This window comes from Mustela nivalis (assembly GCF_964662115.1).
Source record: "Mustela nivalis genome assembly, chromosome: 10".
NCBI lineage: Eukaryota > Metazoa > Chordata > Mammalia > Carnivora > Mustelidae > Mustela > Mustela nivalis.
Genome location: NC_139029.1, coordinates 44,095,590 through 44,114,730, shown reverse-complemented (window position 1 = coordinate 44,114,730; position 19,141 = coordinate 44,095,590). Strand labels below are relative to the sequence as shown.

Here is a 19,141-nt window from a genome sequence, read left to right as displayed (position 1 = left end):
AGAGTGAGCAAGTGAGAGAGCAGAACCAGGGGGAGCAGCAGAGGGAGAGAGAGAAGCAGGCTTTCAGCTGAGCAGGGAGCCCCATGTGGGGCTCGATCCCAGGACCCTGGGATCATGACCTGAGCCGAAGGCTTAACCCGCTGAGCCACCCAGGCACCCCTTCCTTGCCCTAGATTTAATTTTGTTTCCCTGCTGCAAATGTAGGAAGAGTCAATCCATTGATGTGAAGCATTGCCGAAATTCTCTGGACAACTGTTCCTAACCACCCCCCACCCCCACCCATCCCCATCTTTCATGGCAAATAAATTTTCATTCACAATTCAGCAGTTGGTTTTTCCTTTAGTTTGAAATCTGGATCAAGATGTTTCATAATTGAATTAAATCTAGTCTGAACATTTGTCAGTTTCACTTCCTCATTAAGCACCACATTGTAGAGAAATGATAATCGTCGGAATGCAGTTAACATAGATGTCACACAAGAGGAGGTCTTCCTGAGCTAGGGGAGAGGAATCTGAATCTGCATATTCCCACGAAGGAAAAAGAAGTTGGTCCCATCTCACGTTTCTCAGGCAGGCTTTCTTATTGCAACACTTAGCAAAACCATCCTGAGATAGAATCCAAAATTCCCAGAATCTCAGAGTTAAGGAGAATATGGAAAGCTGCTGGTTTAGCCTCCCCAACGGTGCAGGAATCCCTCCAGAACACTTGTGAGCACCAATGAACATGCCTGACTCTGGCCTTGGCCCCATGCCTGTAGTCCCAGACCTTCAGGATTTGTAATCCCACTGCCCAGGTGCTGAGGAGTCCTTCTTTTCTGAGTTCCCTTACAACTTCTGTTCATTTATTGATTCCTTCATTCATCCTTTTGGCAGATACATACTAAGGACCTCCTACCTGCCAGAAAGTGTTCTACTCAGTAGAGATAGAGAGATGAATAAGGCTGGCTGCTTGAGAATCTTAATGGTCTCAAGAAGGGAGACTTATGCAAATAATTGCAACCGATGTAATCCAGGCGGTAAGAGGCCTTCCAGAAGATGCTATGGGAGCACAGTGGGGAGGCAGCACACTTTGCCAGAGGGAGTTCACAAGGTCTTCACCCAGGAGGTAGATAAAAGATGAGGGGAACTTGGCACTAGAGGAAGGTGAAACAGTATTCAGGAAGAAGAAGCTGAATGTTTAAAGGCACTGAAATGTGGGAAAACACACCATATCCCAGGGGCTGAGGAAGAGTGGGGTGGTGGGACTGCAGGATGCCTTCAAGGGAGCAGGAGACTACGCGCCCATGAGAGAAGGGCCTGGAATGTGGTGCTCAGACAAGGGGATTGGCTGGGAAGCCGCTTATGTTCTCAGGTGTGGATTGGTGCTGTTGGAGTTGCGATTCTCACCGTCACTTTGGTGGCCTGTGGCAGATGGCTTAAGCCCTTGGAGAGACTGTTAAGAAGCTAATGGGATTAACTCTGTGTATCTATCAGGATGAAGTCAGGAAAACAGCCCACAGGTGGTAATTTAATAGAGGGAATTTAATGTGGAGAACTTGTTACGAAGATGTTAGAAGAGCTGCAGAGCCAAACAGAAGACAGTGGGGCAACCCAAATTAGTCAGAGTCAGAAGTTGCTACCATCCCCAGGGCTGGAAGGACAAAGAGAGGGGCCCAGGCTGCCAGCAGGCCCTGCAGCTGTTGAGGGAGCTGTCTAGCAGGAGCGGGGCCTTGGCCAGCCCAGAGGGATGAGACGTCTGGTGGAAACTGAAACCATGCACTTGACTCCACCACTGCCAGAATCCCGCCTGAAGAGAGCCAACAAGAAATTCAGTACTTCTCCCTTCCTCCCACCATCCAGCGTCCAACTACCATCTCCTGTTGGCCAAGTTTAAGAGGAAATAGGTTGGCAAGGGAGCTCAGGCAATGGAACGGACAGGGATTAGGGCAGGTATGGGTCTGAGGGCAAAGAGATCAAGAGATAGACAAGTAAGGACTACTGTGGGTCTAGACTGAGGGTGAGAGCCTGCAGACCAGGAGAGGCATGGAGGAAGGGAGGTGTATAAATTTGAGCGAATGATGGGGTAGATCTGGAAAGATCTTGCTGATGTGGGGGGGTGAGAGACACGTGATGTCTAAGCTACCTCCAAAGTGGCCAGCTTGGGGAGGTCATGAACCAGGCCATAGGGCCCAAACGCTGGGTCTCCTCTTCTCCCGCACTGTCATTTATATCCGTGCTGTTTTATGTCTGTAGGTTCTAGGAGTGTTTGAAAGGTCAGCCTTTCCATCCTCTGTCTTCACTTTCTTGCCAAAGACAGTAGTCATCCCTTTCATCCCCCTCTCTGTTCTCGGTCCCTGACTTGCATTTTGGTGGTGTCACATTATCACTTAGAACGGTATTTGGCTCTTTCTTCACAGTTTGGAAAACCGGGCTGTCATGAATGGAATCAAGCAGGGTTGTAGACAGCTCGCTGTTAAATCATTCCTGAAACTTGTTTTCTACAAATGCAAATGTGGAAGGGGATAAGTGCTTGCATAAGCATCCCATTTGCTCAGTTGTGTGTTGGCAGTAATCATGTCTGGACAAAACAGGGATCGCTCCGTTGCTGGGTGCAGATACCTGCCACTGGGCCCCTAGAGGAATGGTCTTCAAGCTTTTAATAAAACCCCGGGACTTTTATTCAACTGAAATATCCCAGTAGCTTTATATTTAAACAGATCTAAGGGGAGTTGTGGCTGAAGCAGGGCTGGAGCCTCAAGGTCTACCCACCTGGAATCCTTTACTGAAGGACAGAAGCTTCTAGAAAGGAAGAGATCCAGAGAGAGGGTGATACGAAAACCACTGTCAAAAAAAATCCACTAGTTAATTCCATGGGTGGGAGAAATGGGGTGTTCAGAAGAAAAGATCCTTCATGTTCTTTTCCATTGGCGTCTGTTTTTCTGTAATTGAATTCGTGAACACAGACCACGAGCCTCCTCTTTGAGAGAGAGGAAAGCAGCAGAAAGAACACAAAATTTGAAGTTAATCAGAGCTTTATGCTTCTTAGCTGTACAATTAGGCAGGGTGCTTTATCTTTTGGATTGTTCTGAGTGACCATTAGCAACATGGGCAGAGCACATGGCAGTCAACTTGGAATTACAGTTTGAGGTGTGAGCCTTTCAGCCCTGCTACTTAGGCCTTACATTTTCCTTCCTCAATTACAAGTTGTATGAACCTGGATGGTCTGTTCACTCATAAAATGTGAGTACTGACTATGGTGCCTACCTCATAGAATTCTTCTGAGGACTGAATAAGGGGGTATATGTATAACATATAGATCAGCACCTGGCACATAGTAAGTGCTCAATAAATGTTAGCCGTAATTATTATTATGAGCTATTATGGCCATGGGACTATACCAAGTGCTTCAAGGGACAGGAGGAGGAGCCAGACCCAGCCCAGTCACTAGGGTGCTTGTGGTCTATGGGTGGGAATAACTTTGATATATAAGGGAGGGGTGAGAATGCCTTTTTTTTTTTAATCTTGTGTTAGCATAAAGTATATCATTAGTTTTTGATGTAGTGTTCCAAGATTCATTGTTTACGTATAACACCCAGTGTTCCATACAATACATGCCCTTCTTAATAACCATGATTGGGCTATCCCATTCCCCCACCCCCTTCCCTCTAAAACCCTCAGTTTCTCATAGTCCGTAGTCTCTCATGGTTCATCTCCCCCTCAGATTCCCCTCTCCTTCATTTTTCCTTTCCTTCTCCTAATCTCCTCCATGCTATTCCTTATGTTCTACAAATAAGTGAAACCATATGATAATTGACTTTCTCTGCTTGACTTATTTCACTCAGCTTAATCTCTTCCAGTTTCATCCATGTTGATGCTAAAGTTGGATATTCATCCTTTCTTATTGCTGAGTAATATTCCATTGTATATATGGACCACATCTTCTTTATCCATTCTTCTGTTGAAGGGCATCTTTGTTTTTTCCACAGTTTAGCTAGTGTGGCCATTGCTGCTATGAACATTGGGGTACATGTGGCCCTTCTTTTCACTACATCTGTATCTTTGGGGTTAATACCCAGTAGTGCAATTGCTGGGTCATAGGTAGCTCTATTTTTAACTTTATAAAGAATCTCCACAGTTTTTCAAAGTAGCTGTAACAACTTGCATTCCCACCAACAGTGTAAGAGGGCTACCCTTTCTCCACATCCTTGCCTACATTTGTTGTTTCTTGCCTTGTCAGCTTTTGCCATTCTAACTGGTGTCAGGTGGTACCTCACAATGTTTTGATTTGAATTTCCCTGATGGCTAAAGACAATGAACATTTTTTTTCATGTGTCTTTTAGCTACTTGTATGTCTTCTTTTCAGAGGTGTCTGCTCATGTCTTCTGCCCATGACTTATTTGGAGGTTTTTTGGGTGTTGAGTTTGAGAAGTTCTTTATAGATCTTGGATATCAGCCCTTTGTCTGTAGTGTCATTTGAAAATATCTTCTTCCATTCCATGGGTTGTTACTTTGTTTTGTTGACTGTTTCCTTTGCTGTGCAGAAGCTTTTTATCTTGTTGAAGTCCCAAAAGTTCATTTTGCTTTTGTTTCCCTTGCCTTTGGAAACCTGTCTTGAAAGAAGTTGCTGTGGCTGATGTCAAAAAGGTCACTACCTATGTTCTTCTGTAGAATTTTGATGGATTCCTATCTCACATTGAGGTCTATCATCCATTTAGAGTTTATCTTTGTGTATGGAGTAAGCCAATGGTCAAGTTTCATTCTTCTGTATATAGTTATCCAATTTTCCCAGCACCATTTATTGAAGAGACTGTCTTTTTTCCATTGGATATTTTTTCCTGCCTTGTCGAAGAGTGTTTATCCATAGAGTGCCTTTAATTCTCCATGGCTAAGCAAAGTCAACAGGATCAGTTGTAACCTGAGAGCCTGGAGTAGAGCTGAACCTGCAAGAGAGCTTCTTGGCTCTGGGGTGGGGGATAAGGAACATTTGTCACTACCAAAGCAAGGGACAGCAGCACTTAATGCATGACCACAGTATTCTTCCAAACAACCGTGAGAAGTATGTCTCTCCTCTACTATGAAGGTTATTAGAGATCAGAGAAGTTAAATCACTTAGCATGCCTAGAAGAGGCATCACTAAGAATCTAAGTCAGTTCTCTTTGAACTTAAATCTAAGGTGACCTAGTTTATCATTCAAACTGGGTTACTTTGGAAAGCAAAAGTGGTCTGCTGTTAACAATGCCATCCACACAGCCAGCATGAACAGGAGCTGTTCTTAAGCTAACCAGAATATTGGGCCACCCCTACCCAAAGCCAGTGGGTTGGTCCCAATGGGGCCAACCTGTCTCAAAGACCAGATCACATGGGATCAAACAGAAGGCAGGAAGAGTCTGTCCCTCTTGTTCTTGGCACTCTGCACCAATTGTTACCTGGGCTGAAGCAACCACAGTACTAGCTACAAGGTAGAGGTGCCCTGACACCCTTCAGTGGGCATAAATCAGATTGTTTGGAGATGTGTTACATGGTGAAAAAATGTGGTCCAGCAGTATCTGTTAACTGCTGCTGCTGTGAGTCCATCATTATTCCTCTAATACAGACCATTAACATTCACAGAACCTTAACTACAGCATCTCTAATGAGCACAGCTATAATATACCGTTTCCCCATAAATATCCATTGACACTGACACTCATTCTCTCTTGGTACAGTAATTTAGCTTTTCTGGATAAATCATCACACGGAGGCCCTTTCTCTCTCCCTAACTGCCGTTATTAGTGGTTACAGAAGGATAATGAACAAACTCGAGTTGTAAAAAAGGAGAAAGAGATGAATGATCATGGAGAATTCAGAAATACATGTTGGTGACCGCCCCGCCCCCAAACACACAAAACCTGTTTTTGCCATGACTTAGAAAGGAGGCAAGAAAAGAACATTTGCTAAGCACTTGGTGGGGGCCAGGGAGCATGGGTGTTGCTTGGCAAAGCTGTAGCTGGTTCAGTGATTCACAAAGACACGTTGTCTGAACGGCCATTTGTGATACTTATAAAAACACAACTTTCTTGGCCCCACCCCCAGATCTGCTTTGGTAAGGCTCGCGTGCATGTGTGTGTGTGCACGTGCATGTGTGTGTGTGTAAAGGGAGACTGAGAAAGCTCCCCCAACTGGATTCTCATACTCCACTAAGTTTATCTAGTTTAATTAACATGGAAGCTGTGATTGTCTCCATTTTATGGAGAAGAAGACTGAGGTTGAGATGCTAGGGCAAGAGGGCAATAAGGTCTGGTTCTGAAGGAGGCATCCCCCGCTCCTGACTTCTACATAAAGAATGGCTCCTGTGAAGGTGACATTGACTCCCATGTGACATACTCCCCCCGCCCCGCCTCCCCTTGCCCGCCTTTCGGAGAGCTCTGTCAGTGCCTCATCGTGTTTCTCTCCGGCAGGTTAGCAGCTACCCTGATCTCCGTTACTCCTCCTTCCCACCATTGTGTGCTGTCAGCCCAGTACTCCGGCTTCATTCCCGATTTCTTATATTTTTCCGCCTCCTTGTCTCTCTGACTATTTCTCTGTTGTTCTTTCCATAGTCATCTAGAAATTTCCAGCCCCTTGACCCCCCAGTTGTCCTTACTTGTAATGTGATCTGGCCAGGGTCCTCCAGAGAAGATCGGGGTGGGCTGTAGCAGGGTGGGCTCCTAAACTGCCCACTGTGGATAATCCTTCCAGAACCCTTAACTTTCTCCGTGGTCTTAAATCACAGATTGTCTGACACCTTTTTGTTCCCCTCAGCATAGCTTAATAGTTAAGAGCACGTATTCCAAAGTTAGCCCACTTTGGTGAAAACTATAGCTCTACTATTTACTAGCCATATGACCTTGAGCAAGTTAAGTAATCCTTCTATGCCTCAGTTTACTCCTCTGAAAATGAGAACAGCAATAGTACCTACATTTGTTGTAATAATTAAAGGAATTAACATGTAAATATTAATTAAATTATTAATATATTAATATACTTAATTATACACAGACGAAGTTCCATCTGAACAATAACCATTATTATTAATTTGTCTTGCATGACTCCTGCCTGGCCAAGAAGGGATGAGGTCTTAATATTAATATTAAAACCATCCCTTCTACTTCAGACCAGAATGGACTGTCTGGGATACATTCTAGAGATAGAATGACCATTTCTTTCTTTTTTTTTTTTTTTAAGATTTTATTTATTTATTTGACAGAGAGAGAGGGGGCAGCAAGGTAGAGAGTAGAAAAAGGAGAAGCAGGCTTCCCGCTGAGTAGGGAGCCCGATGCGGGGCTTGATCCCAGGACCTTGCAGTCATGACCAGAGCCAAAGGCAGGCACTTGATGACTAAGCCACCCAGGTGCCCCAGAATTACCATCTCTTAATGAATGAGTGGATGTCATGGTGGGGGAGAAAGATGTATCAAAAGTGACTTATCCATTTGGGGTTTTTAGAGATCTACCAAAACCAGAAAATATGATCTCAGCCATTGATGACATAATCAAGGATATATGAACCAGTTTAGATGAAAAAGGTCTTTCGTAGAGCAGACATAGCCAGCATACAGGTAAAGAGGGTCTCTGCCTGGGTGGTCCATGCTGGATCTCACGAAATATGCCATCTTCTCGCCCTAGCTTCCTGGTCTTCAGAGAGCAGGTGTCCAGCACCAGAAAACAGGCAGGGAAAGCAGCAGAGACCAGAGCAGCGACATCAGAGTAGCAAGCCTGGAGTTCCCTTGTCCCTGTAGTAAGCATGCACAAAGTGTCCCTGTTATAATTGCATAATTTTTGCAATCCTGGAAGGTACCTCCTAGAACCAGTCTCTGCTCACTTATGCATTGCTACGTTCAGGCATTCATTCCTTCATCCATTCCACAAATACTGTATGGTGTCCACTGTGCATCAAGTGCTGTGCTAGGCCCAGGTGCTTACAAGCCAGCCCAGGTCCCAGCCCTTGCCCAGCTCACATTCTCCTGGGGAAGGCTGCCAGCAAACAAGTTAAAAGGCAGAGCATGAGCGCAAGCCACAAAACCACACAAGATGATGTGCTAAGAAGTGAGGAGCTGCTCTTCCAACTAGGGAAATGGTCACAGGAGGCCTCCCTAGTGAGGTGTCACCTGAGATGAGAACTGAATTATGAGAAGAAACTGATGGGACAGAGACAGGGAAAAGCAAGGAGAAGGGCATGCCCTGGTGATCCACAAGGAACAGAAGGAAGCCCCCTGTTGACCGGAGCACAGCAGGAACGGGGGAGAGCAGAAGATGAGTTCAAACACTGGGATGGGGAGCAGCTGGGCATGGACAGTCCTACAGGCAATGGTGGAGAGTTTGGATTTTATTCCAAGTGTAATGGGAGACATGGAGCATTTTAGGTACGGAAGTGAACCTGATCTGATGTAGTGCCATTGTGGCTGCTATATTGGAGATGAACTTAAGGGGCAAGAGTGACAACAGAAGTCTAGGCCAAAGAGAATGCAGTGGAAGGGATACGGAGAGGCAGGCAGAGCTGAGGTAGCTTCTGGAGAGAGCAATTTTTAATGAATGGTTGGATTTTGGGGTGTGGGAGAGGAGGGATCAAAAGTAGTTTCTGGAGAGAGTCAGCAATTTTTAATGAGTGGTTGGTTGTCAGGGCATGGAAGAAGAGGGATCAAGAGTACGTGTGAGGGCACCTGGGTGGCTCAGTGGGTTAAGCCGCTGCCTTCGGCTCAGGTCATGATCTCAGGCTCCTGGGATCGAGTCCCGCATCAGGCTCTCTGCTCAGCAGGGAGCCTGCTTCCTCCTCTCTCTCTGCCTACTTGTGATCTCTCTCTGTCAAATAAATAAATAAAATCTTTTAAAAAAAAAAAGAGTACGTGTCAACATCTAAGTGCTTGAACATCTAAGTGCTAGTTGGTGGCCTTTCCAGAAATCAGAAGACAAGGAAAGAACAGGTTGGGGGAGATCCGGAGTTCTTTGGACATGGTAAGCTTAAGAGGCTGAACAATATAGGATAGTATCTCTTCACCAATTTCTAGCAACTGAGGGGGAGGGTGGTAAGATCAGATATTGGCTCAACTTAAAGTAATAAGGAATGTCACAGATCAACTACCACCCTTCAGCCACTGATGGATCTCACTAATGGGAAGGACTTGAAGAATTCAGATGAAAATGCCATATAGATATTAGAAGGGCCAGAAGGATCGCATATCTCTGTTTTTGTAACTTTCTTCTGGGATATCTCCCTAACATTTCTTTGAATTCAGAACAAGGGCCATTTACCCTGATTGCAAAGCCTCAGTGTGTCAAGTGACAGAGTGGATGTCATCCTTCTAGCGTTTATAATAGTAAATGCCAAGTCTTTGTGAGTGAGCAAGTGTGTGTGTATGTGTGTGCATACATGTGCACACACATTCATGCCGAGCATTTGGAAACACCATATGGACTACCATACCCTCTGCTTAGTAAGTCATGCTATAACCAAGTTTCTTTCTGCTCAGTTTCCTATTCTCTTATATAAACATGTTCATCCACTCAGTCATTCTGTTTTTTTTTTTTAATTTGCCAATTCAATATAGTTTCCTTTTGTGTGCCAGTCACTGGGCTATCTAGATATTAGGAATGCAAAAATGAGTAAGATACAGTGTCCCATAAAAGGAACTTAGTCTCTACAAGGTCATACGTCTGTAGTGGAGAAGAGAGAATCAACCATTGTGAATGGACGTATGTGATGCCCAGAGGAGGATCATCTAATCCCTCGTGAGGACCTTGGAGAAAGGCTTGGAAGAAGTAACTAGTCCCAAGTCTCTAGGGATATGTTGTGGTTCTCCTGATGAGCAAGGATGGGAAAGGCAGCCAGTCATAGGGAGTAGCTTGCACCAAAACCTAAAGGTGAGAAATATGCTGAGAGACCTGTTAAGAGGACATGTGAAATTATGACATAAAGTTACAAACTATTTGTAGGTTGGGAAATCAATCAGAGACAGTTGAGGATAGTGTTCCTCTGCATTTCCTGACTTCTGATCTTTAGGCTGCTGTCCAAGTCTGTTCTCTTGGTCAGCATTGCCTCATGTGATCTTCAGAGGTCTGTGAAGGCCATTTCCCTCACCATGTTACATATGAGCAAGCTAGGCTTTCCTTGGGGCCTTAGTTTCCTTGCAGTAAAGTATGCACTAGGTTTCTCTGCTCTGACTTACTGTCTCTTAGTCTGTACAATTGGGAGGGGAATCACGATATGGATTTGGAGGTCCTCACTAGACACCAGGGGCCACACCAGCAAAGCTACTCCCTGAAGCCTTATCTGAGCTAATCTTCACCATTCCTCACACTCTGACCTGAATTGCACCCCTCCAGTTGGCCTAGCTTGACTGTCACAGCTCAGAGAAGGGACAGCATCTCCGCCTGTACAGTGTTGGCCCAATACCCTGCTCATCGTGGGCACTCAGGAAGTTTATTAATTCTTAAATGAATGCCTTGAGGACCGAATCCAGGAATGAAGGAATGACTAAGGAAATGAATATGCCTGAGCATATAAAATCTGCATTCTTCTAGAGAAGAAGGAAAAGCATTTTGCCCAGAATGGCTGTCAGAGCAGCCGGCGAAGCCCTCCTAACTATTTTTTTCCTCTGCTGTGACATCTTACCATTTGTGACTTCCTCTGATGTGCTCTGTACTCAGCCTGAGCCTCTGCTGCTCTCGCCTGATTTCCACTCCACTCAGTATTTCTTGTTACCATCCGGGTGCCATCTGGATCCCAGGAGTGGCCTCTCCAAGAGACTCAGCAGCAAAAAAAAGAGAGGGCTGACTCTCAGAGAAGGTCCTCCTCCCCACGAGCATGTGGGGATCCTGTCATCCCGCTGACAGGAGCCGATTTCACATTACTGTGATTCTAATTCACTCCCTTTTCAAAGGACTGAACTGATGCCAAGTCTTGTTAGGACTTTTGAAAAACCCTCGAGTTTTTGCTAATGTAGAACCAGAATAATAGATTTTTTTTTTTTTTTAAAGGAGAGGCAATAAAGGAAGAGATCATTAAAAATAAGTAATTACAAGCTTTTGGGAAGTTGTTCCCCAGCAGCCTCCCGTCTTCTCTGCACCTCTCCACCTGTGCACATGTGTTCGCTTGCTGGCGACCACTCAAGGAGCAGAGCCATTTTGCTTCCTGACAAAGGAGCTGAAGGAAGAAAGGGGGACTCCACAGTCTAAAATTCTCCTTGTCGAATAGCAGCGTGCTGGGGTGAGGTCATGGGTTGGGACCAGGATCTGGAGGCTCGGAGGCTTCTAGGAGTGTGAAAGCATGAACTTCCTGCCAGTGCTCTTGTAGAAACTCAGTGGCCAGGCTGGTGTTCTCAACCCCTCACTGGCCCCATTTTGGCTGCCACCATAGAAATAGCTCTACCGTGACGTCTCTTTCTGATCACTGCCTCGTGACGACACTGATACTCTCAGACCCCTCAGGATGCAGTTGGACCCCATGTGTTTTGCAGTGGAGACAACAGTAGTGGGAACCACAGGCATGAGCCGTGTCGTCACTCTGAACCAAGCACTCTATACTGAAGGCTCAGTCTGATAATTATCCTAGGATAATTGTCTGTTTTCTCTTCCGTCTCCCTCAAGTGAGGTTAGGTCAAGGACTGTGTCTTCCCATAGTTGCTCAGTAAATGGATGTGGGGTGAATTAGCAACTGGCTATCACAGTCGTGACAGATGTCGCTGTCCCCACCCCTGTCACCCACATACCGGCACTGCCGTGGTGTAGGCCTCATGATCCACATCTGCTACCCGCATCACTGTTCCTGAGATCAAACATACTTAGTTCTGAGTACCTTCTTGCGTAACCCGCCCTCTGCCTGCAAATCGTGCCACCAGTTCCATCCTTGTGTTGTGGGGTGGGTTTTGTTTTGGTTTTATTGGTTGTTTTTTTTCAAGAAAATAATGGCTCTGCTGTTGAAAACTGGGGTGTGAAAATGTGGAGCTACCAACTGGATTCTAAACTTGGGATGGAGAGGAAGAGTAGAGAAGAAGAGGGCAGGGGGTAGGAGGGACGGACGAAGGGGCCGCCCCCCAGAGTGGTCCAGCCTCACCAGCGTGCGGTGCGCACACGGGGAGAGAGGTACGGGCACAGGAGTCTGCCGCGTCGGGTATCTGCTGTGGGAGGGCCACGTCATTCCTTCAGCTTCTCCGGACGACTTTGCCCCTTCCCCTGGGATCATTGTTCCCCAGCCCTCTACAGTGGCCTGGGTTCTGTCTACTCTCACCGACCAAGGAAATCGTCCGTAGTTCCGTCCGTCGTCCCTCCCTCCTTCCCTCCTCCTTCCTTCCTTCCTCGGCCCCCTCTTACTCCTTCCTTCCTGCTGTGCTCTCCCCCCATTCTTCCCTCCCTCTCTCCCTCTGCCCCCTCCTTTTTTCCTTTCCTTTCTCCCCCTCCGTCCCCAGCTCTCTCTCCCTCCCTCCCTCCCTCCCTCCCTCTTGTCACCCTCCCTCCACCTCCCTCCACCGGGTCCCTCCCCCTCCACCCCCCCTCCCTCCACCTGGCCCCTCCCCCTTTCTCCCCTCCCCCGTTTCTTCCCTTCCTGTAATCTCAGAAGGGGAAATGACATCCGTTGCGATTTTATTCTGCCAGTTACTGTGCTCATTGTAGTCCTACACAACAGCCTTCTTGTTGCTTCCTCTCAGCAAGCCTACACTGCCCTATTTTTTGGAGGAGAAAACTAAGGTTCAGCGTGAGGAAGGAATTTCTCCAAGGAAGGGCCAACGATGAAGCAGCAGTTCAAACTGATTCTGGGTCAGACGTCCCTCTTTCCATTCCCCCACTTGGCCCAGCCTAAAAACATCAAACTTCTCACCTAGAAACTTCTATTATTTTCAAATGCAAGCAAATTGGTTTTCTTAACATTTGATTGAAGCTGGGAAGCGCAAGGGTTCGGAGTCAGATTCCTGAGCCACAGCAGCCCCCTGGTAATGTAATGTCAGCTAAGCTGTCCACAATTAGCCCGGTCACCTTAGCACCTGGACCTTCCAAGGGGTGTCTGCCTTTCTCCTGCCACCTGAATGAATAAAGCACTAACAGATTCTTTTTACCTCCAGTCCCCATCCTGATTTTTCCCCTTGCATAGTCAGAAAGACCATTTCAAACTGAATGTCCACTGGGGATGAATAGATTAAGAAAATGTGGTAGAGGGGCACCTGTGTGGCTCAGTCTGTGAAGCGTCTGCCTTCAGCTCAGGTCGTGATCTCAGGGTCCTGGGACTGAGTCCTGCATCGGGGCTCCCTGCTCAGCGGGGAGCCTACTTCTCCCTCTGTCTCTGCCCTTTCCCCCAGCTCATGTGTTCTCTCTTTCTCCCTCTCAGCCCTCTCTCTCTCAAATAAATAAATAAAATATATATTTTTTAATATGGTAGATCCACACAATAGAATATTAGTCAGCCTTTAAAGGGAATTCCTGTAAAGCCTTCCCTATGTGACAGCTTAGCTGAACATTGAGGACATTACATCTAAGTCAAAGAAGCCAATTGCAAAGGAAAAATACCTCATGATACCACTCATCTGAGTCTATGAGATAGCCGAACACAGAGGCAGAGGGTAGAAGAGTGGTTGCAAGGGGCTGGGGGCAGGGGAAAGTAGGGTGCTGCTTTCGCCAGCAGAAGTTTTAGTTCTGCGAGATGACAAAGTCTAGAGACGTGCATTACACCTGTAGTTAATAGTACCATATTGTACTCTCTAGAATTTATTAAGATGGGAGATCTTATGTTAAGTGTTCTTGCCACAGTAAAAAGAGGTGGCAGGTTGGGGGGAGCAGGCATACAGAGGTCGTTCCACGGACCAACTTCATTTTTAGGAAGCCAGTTGTAAATATTTCACTGTCCAAGGATTTTCAGATGTATGGCCCTTGAAGATGTTAACTTTCATTATAGGGTCTGAGTATTTCCCTCCCCCTCTAACTTTCTGGACGACCTCTGGGACCCTCCTGAAATGGCAGCTGGGGAAAGGAGGGCCACCACCTGCTAGAGTGACGCCCAACTTTGAGTAGCTACAGGTGGCTTTTCAGTCACTGCAGAGACATGTCCTCCAAGCAGCACTGATTGCTCTGTGAGATTGAGACATTGGGTCCAGGAAGACCATTGAGCCCCAGATCTCAGTGGGCCTGGAAAATTCAGGCATTAAGCAGGACTCTGTTCTATTGTAATGATGAGGATGCCGCCTGGACTTCCGTTGAAACATGAATCTTAATTTCCTTTAAAAAGCCCACAAATATCTAGCACGGGCTTAGCTCAATCAAGAAAAAAAAATCTTTCACACCAGAAGAAGGTGGCTGTTTCTGCAAACTGAGTTTGTTTTTGTGGTGCTGTCTAGACAGTGCAAAGAATTCTGAGAATTCTCCCATAGAAACTTTTTAATCAATACCAAAGGATATTCTTTAAAAGAACAGGAGGAGACTGTATAAGGAAACAAAATGTCCCCTATTCAGAAAATTCTCAGTCGACTGGAATTTTTTTTCTTTAATTTATATTCCTTAGAGCTAAACTATCCAAGTTATCCACTAGCTATATATTGGCTATTTAAATTAAATTAATTAAAGCTAAATAATTTTTTAAAGACTTTATTTATTTATTTGACAGACAAAGATCACAAGTAGGCAGAGAGGCAGGTAGAGAGAGAGAGAGGAAGGGAAGCAGGCTTCCTGCGGAGCAGAGAGCCCGATGTGGGGCTCAATCCCAGGACCCTGAGATCATGACCTGGGCCGAAGGCAGAGGCTTTAAACCACTGAGCCACAAAGGCCCCCCTAAATCATTTTTTTTTAAAGATTTTATTTATTTTAGAGCAAGAGAGAATGAGTGCCATCAGGGAGAGGGGTAGAGAGGGAGAGGGAGAGAGAATCTGAAGCAGACTCTGCACTGAGTGCAGAGCTTGACATGCGACTTGATCCCACAACCGTGGGACCATGACCTGAGCCAAAACTATGAATCAGATGCTTGACCAGCTGAGCCACCCAGGCGCCCCAAAACTGAATAAAACTTGGAGCTCAGCCACCCCAGACATATTTGAAGTGCTCCATAGCCACATGGAACCACACAGGCTACCATATTGGATATTGCAGACATTAGAACTTCCCATCACACCAAAAGTTCTATGGAGCAGTGGTGCTCTTGGGAGAAATAATTTTTACATTTTCCAGTCCCCATCTCAATTCCATCACCGTCACCACTTCGTTCTTCGTTCGCCAGAGTTTTTCCTGTCTCTCTCTGCCAGAAGGTAGGAAAGCAGCTGTTTACTCTTGGCTAACAGTGATAGAAAGCTCAACTCCTAGTTACCACAGAGGGAATTAGTCTCCATTAGCATGTGTCTTCCGGGTTAGATCACTCACCAGGGAAAGGTACGTACATTCGAATGCCTGGAATCACGAGGTGCCTTAATCGTACCCACTTTGGTGTAGTTACAAATCACTTAATCCTTTCTCCTGAGCTTTCTAAATGGATAATTGAGTTCATTCTTCTGCATATTAGCTTGAGTTCTGAGTTGAGGTCTAGGTGCCTTGCACCCTCCCTGTCCCGCTCCTGTTCCACTCCCAAACCGGAATGACTGTATACCCTGGCTCTGCTCTGAGCTTTGGAAGAGTGAGGTCCGTGGGTTACTCATCTTTGTGTCTCCCGCGCCTCTCCAGAGTTTGGCGTGTGAAAAGCACTTAGTGAATGTTTGTGGAAGAAATTAATTAATCCATTACGTAATCAATCAAGATGTCTTCAGTTTTCCCAGTAGGACTTTGACTAATTATTCCTACAGTGCGTTCATTCCACAGCACAGTGATTCTGAAGTTTGGCTGCACATCAGAATCACCTGGGGATCTCTTAGAACCTACTGATGCCTGAACCCCACCCCAAACCCAGACAGTCCAAATCTCTGATAGTGGGCTTAGGCATCAGTTTGGCAAAGCTCCCGCCCAAGCATTACACAGTGCAGCCCAGGGTGAGATCACCACGGAATTCTGATCCGGTGGCCATGATACATTTTCATGCTCTGTGACGCATTCATCCACCACCCACCTCAACCACTGTCACATTCGTTGTAAGATGAACAGGAGTCTGGCCTTAGTAGTTATTTTGTTCAATTATGGGACTACAGTGTCCACCCCCCTGCTCCAAACAGAGACTCTGGGAAGATGGACGCCCTGCGGAAGCTTTCTTTCAATGTCTTAATGAGATTCAGGCTAGAACTATCTTGAAACAACACCAGAGAATCTCTTCTGTTAAACCCTCGCTGGAAATGTACCTGATGAGTAAATTTGAGATCATACTGAGTCTTGAGAAGCAGAATCCAAAGGTGCATACATCCCATCCTAATACATGTGAGAAACATATCTATAAGGGGAAAAAGAAGACTTGAAAATTAATGAACAAAAACTCTTAGTAGTAATGGTGGGTAAAGCAAGCTGGGGATGGATGGGGTGTTGGGTGGGGCGCGGTGGTGGCTAGGGAATAGTTTCCACGTCCTGACCACAGGACTCAACAGGGAAGAAGTGTCCTGATGGCAGGGTCTCCCCACTGGCTGGATCAAATGCACAGGCTGTCCCTGAAGCTTGCTCCCGACGGGAGGATGGGGGTCCAAGGAATGACTGAGCCACAATTAAAAGAAGAAGGTCACCACCAGCACTGGGAACAAGAGGTGTGGCCTGGAGGGTGATTGGGCAAGACTGTGGCCAGAAGGGAGACGTGAGGAACAAGACTGGGTCAAGGACAGACTGAAGGGTTTCAGGGCTAAAGGCCAGGAAGTACGGGGCAACCTTTTACCTGGGGTCTGGTCCATTCTCTCAAGCAGTGGTAGTTTCTAAAGAGGGGCCTCCCAGAGTATTGTTTTTTCCTTTCTCTTGCTTTTTCCAAATATCATCTAATAGTAATTTTCTAACATTAAAAAATGTGTGCCTGTGCATTCCAAAAGGGTACCAAATGAGACAGAATGAGAAGATACTGTGAACCACTGCTATTGATTGAGCACCTACTATGTGCCAGGCATGAAACAAGACCTCACACACACACAACTCAGTTAATCCTCTCCATAAACCTGAGTCAGCGTTAGCTTTATCACCTGCACTTTAAAGGTGAGGAAACAGGCTGACTAGCCTGTTGTCCAGGATCTCTCAGACCGTATGTGGCATAGTCGGGGTTCGGTCCCCGTCTGTGTGACGCCAGAGAGGTGCCTTTGTTCACAGGCCCAGACCATACTTCGTCCGAGTGGACGGAAATGGCCTCCTCCCACCGCAACTCCGCTCCTCACCAAAGGCCACCCCCCTCTGTCACCAGGGAAGTGACAGACTCACACCAATGCTGGTTATCCTCACACATTTTCATTATGTGGTGGGGGTTTTATGAGACTCTACCACAGGCTGTTTTTCAAATTTATTTAATTCATCCATCATGCTCTGAAGCCATTTGCTTTTTTATATTGGACAGATGTAATGAGATTTTGGACACTAAAAAATGTTTTTATTAAAAGTTATGACCCAGAGCTAGTTGGTAGGGGCTGTGCCATAAATCCCCAGAAGTGTGGGAATTTATAAAGGATAGTAGCGACATAACCTTAACCTTTCAGGCCACACCATAGATTACAGGATCACTTAGGCTAATATGGCCTCCCCCCTGTCCCCACCACTGGCCAAATAGAATCATCATAATATAATAATTTATGTGGTTAGCTGATGTGGTTACTCTTCCTTTCCTCTGTGCCACGGTTGACTCCCGGTGAGCAGGACCTGGTGGAAGCAGGCAGTTGAGAACAGACTTGGTTGGGGGAGGCCCGAAGGCCCTGCTGTGGTGGGGATGAGCACATTGGTTCTGCCGCTCTGCTCTGCAGCTCTGTGACTAGGACTGACTGTCCTCACACAGTCCCCTCCAGAGGGGGGTGGAAGTGATGACAGGGGGTGAGTTCCCCAGTCCTTCATCACCAACAGGAAGCTCTCCTCAAAAGCAGGGAATGATGGCCACCATTCCTGTTCACACGTAGTAATTCCATTTTAATGTCAATATCGTCAGGTTCATATTAATGTTGCGCTGCTTGGAAATCATCCAAAAAACATATATAATAGGTACTATGTGCATTATTGATAATATATATTATCAGTGTGGCTTTGGTAGTTAACATTTGTTAAGCAGGGTGTCAGACGGTGAGCACAATACACCAGAAGACTGAAAGGGAATCACAGTCGAGAAGTTTCTTACACATCCTAGAGGGGTACAGAGCACACCTCAAGAGGTCATCTGGGAAAGTCAAGGAACATGGGGAAAGTGCAAGTGGAGAAAGTATGGTAGGACCTGAACCGTGTGCCTTTATTAGGGCCCACAAGTAAAGTGCTTCGGGGTCCCCAGACTAAGGCCGGATTGGTTAAATCACACGAAAAAGAGCAGGGTTTTGGTAAGCTCCACAGGGTCTTATCTAAGGAGCACATAGGAGAAGGAGGGGGGGACTGCTGATCACAAGGCCTTTGGGGAAGTCCTATTAGGTGTTTATAATTACTTGAGACTCTGCAGGTGGTATATCTAAGGCCTACTAGTGGGCGGGGCTGGTGCCCATTCAGGGCCCCTGACACATCAATGGATGCTGAGCCAGCAAGACGGAGTCGTTTAGCGAAACCCTCAACAATTACGAACAATAAAATACAAAACTAACAAAATTAGATTTGGTCAACTGCCAGCTACTTTTGAAATACGCATATAGGGGCGCCTGGGTGGCTCAGGGGGTTAAAGCTTCTGCCTTCAGCTCAGGTCATGATCTTGGGGTCCTGGGATCGAGTTCCGCATCAGGCTCTCTGCTCAGCAGGGAGCCTGCTTCCCCCCCATCTCTGCCTACCTCTCTGCCTACTTGTGATCTCTGTCAAATAAATAAAATCTTCTTAAAAAAAATACAACACACACACACACACGTGAAAAAAAAAAAAAAATATATATATATATATATATATATATATATATATATATATATATATAAATAATTTGACAGAGAGGCACAGCAAGAGAGGGAACACAAGCAGGAGGAGTGAGAGAGGGAGAAATAGGCTTCCTGCTGAGCAGGGAGCCCAGTGCGGGGCTAGATCCCAGGACCCTGGGGCCATGACCCGAGCCAAAGGCAGCTGCTTAATGAGTGAGCCCCCGAGGCATCCGTCTTTCATATATTTTTGAGCAACGCTAGGTGT

At 46.2% G+C, this 19,141-nt stretch overlaps 1 protein-coding gene across 3 annotated transcripts in view; it reads left to right on the top strand.

The window, feature by feature from the left end:
• DAB1 (DAB adaptor protein 1) overlaps nt 1-19,141 on the top strand; it is a 1,133,179-nt gene that overhangs the window by 1,077,608 nt on the left and 36,430 nt on the right. The window lies entirely within an intron of this gene.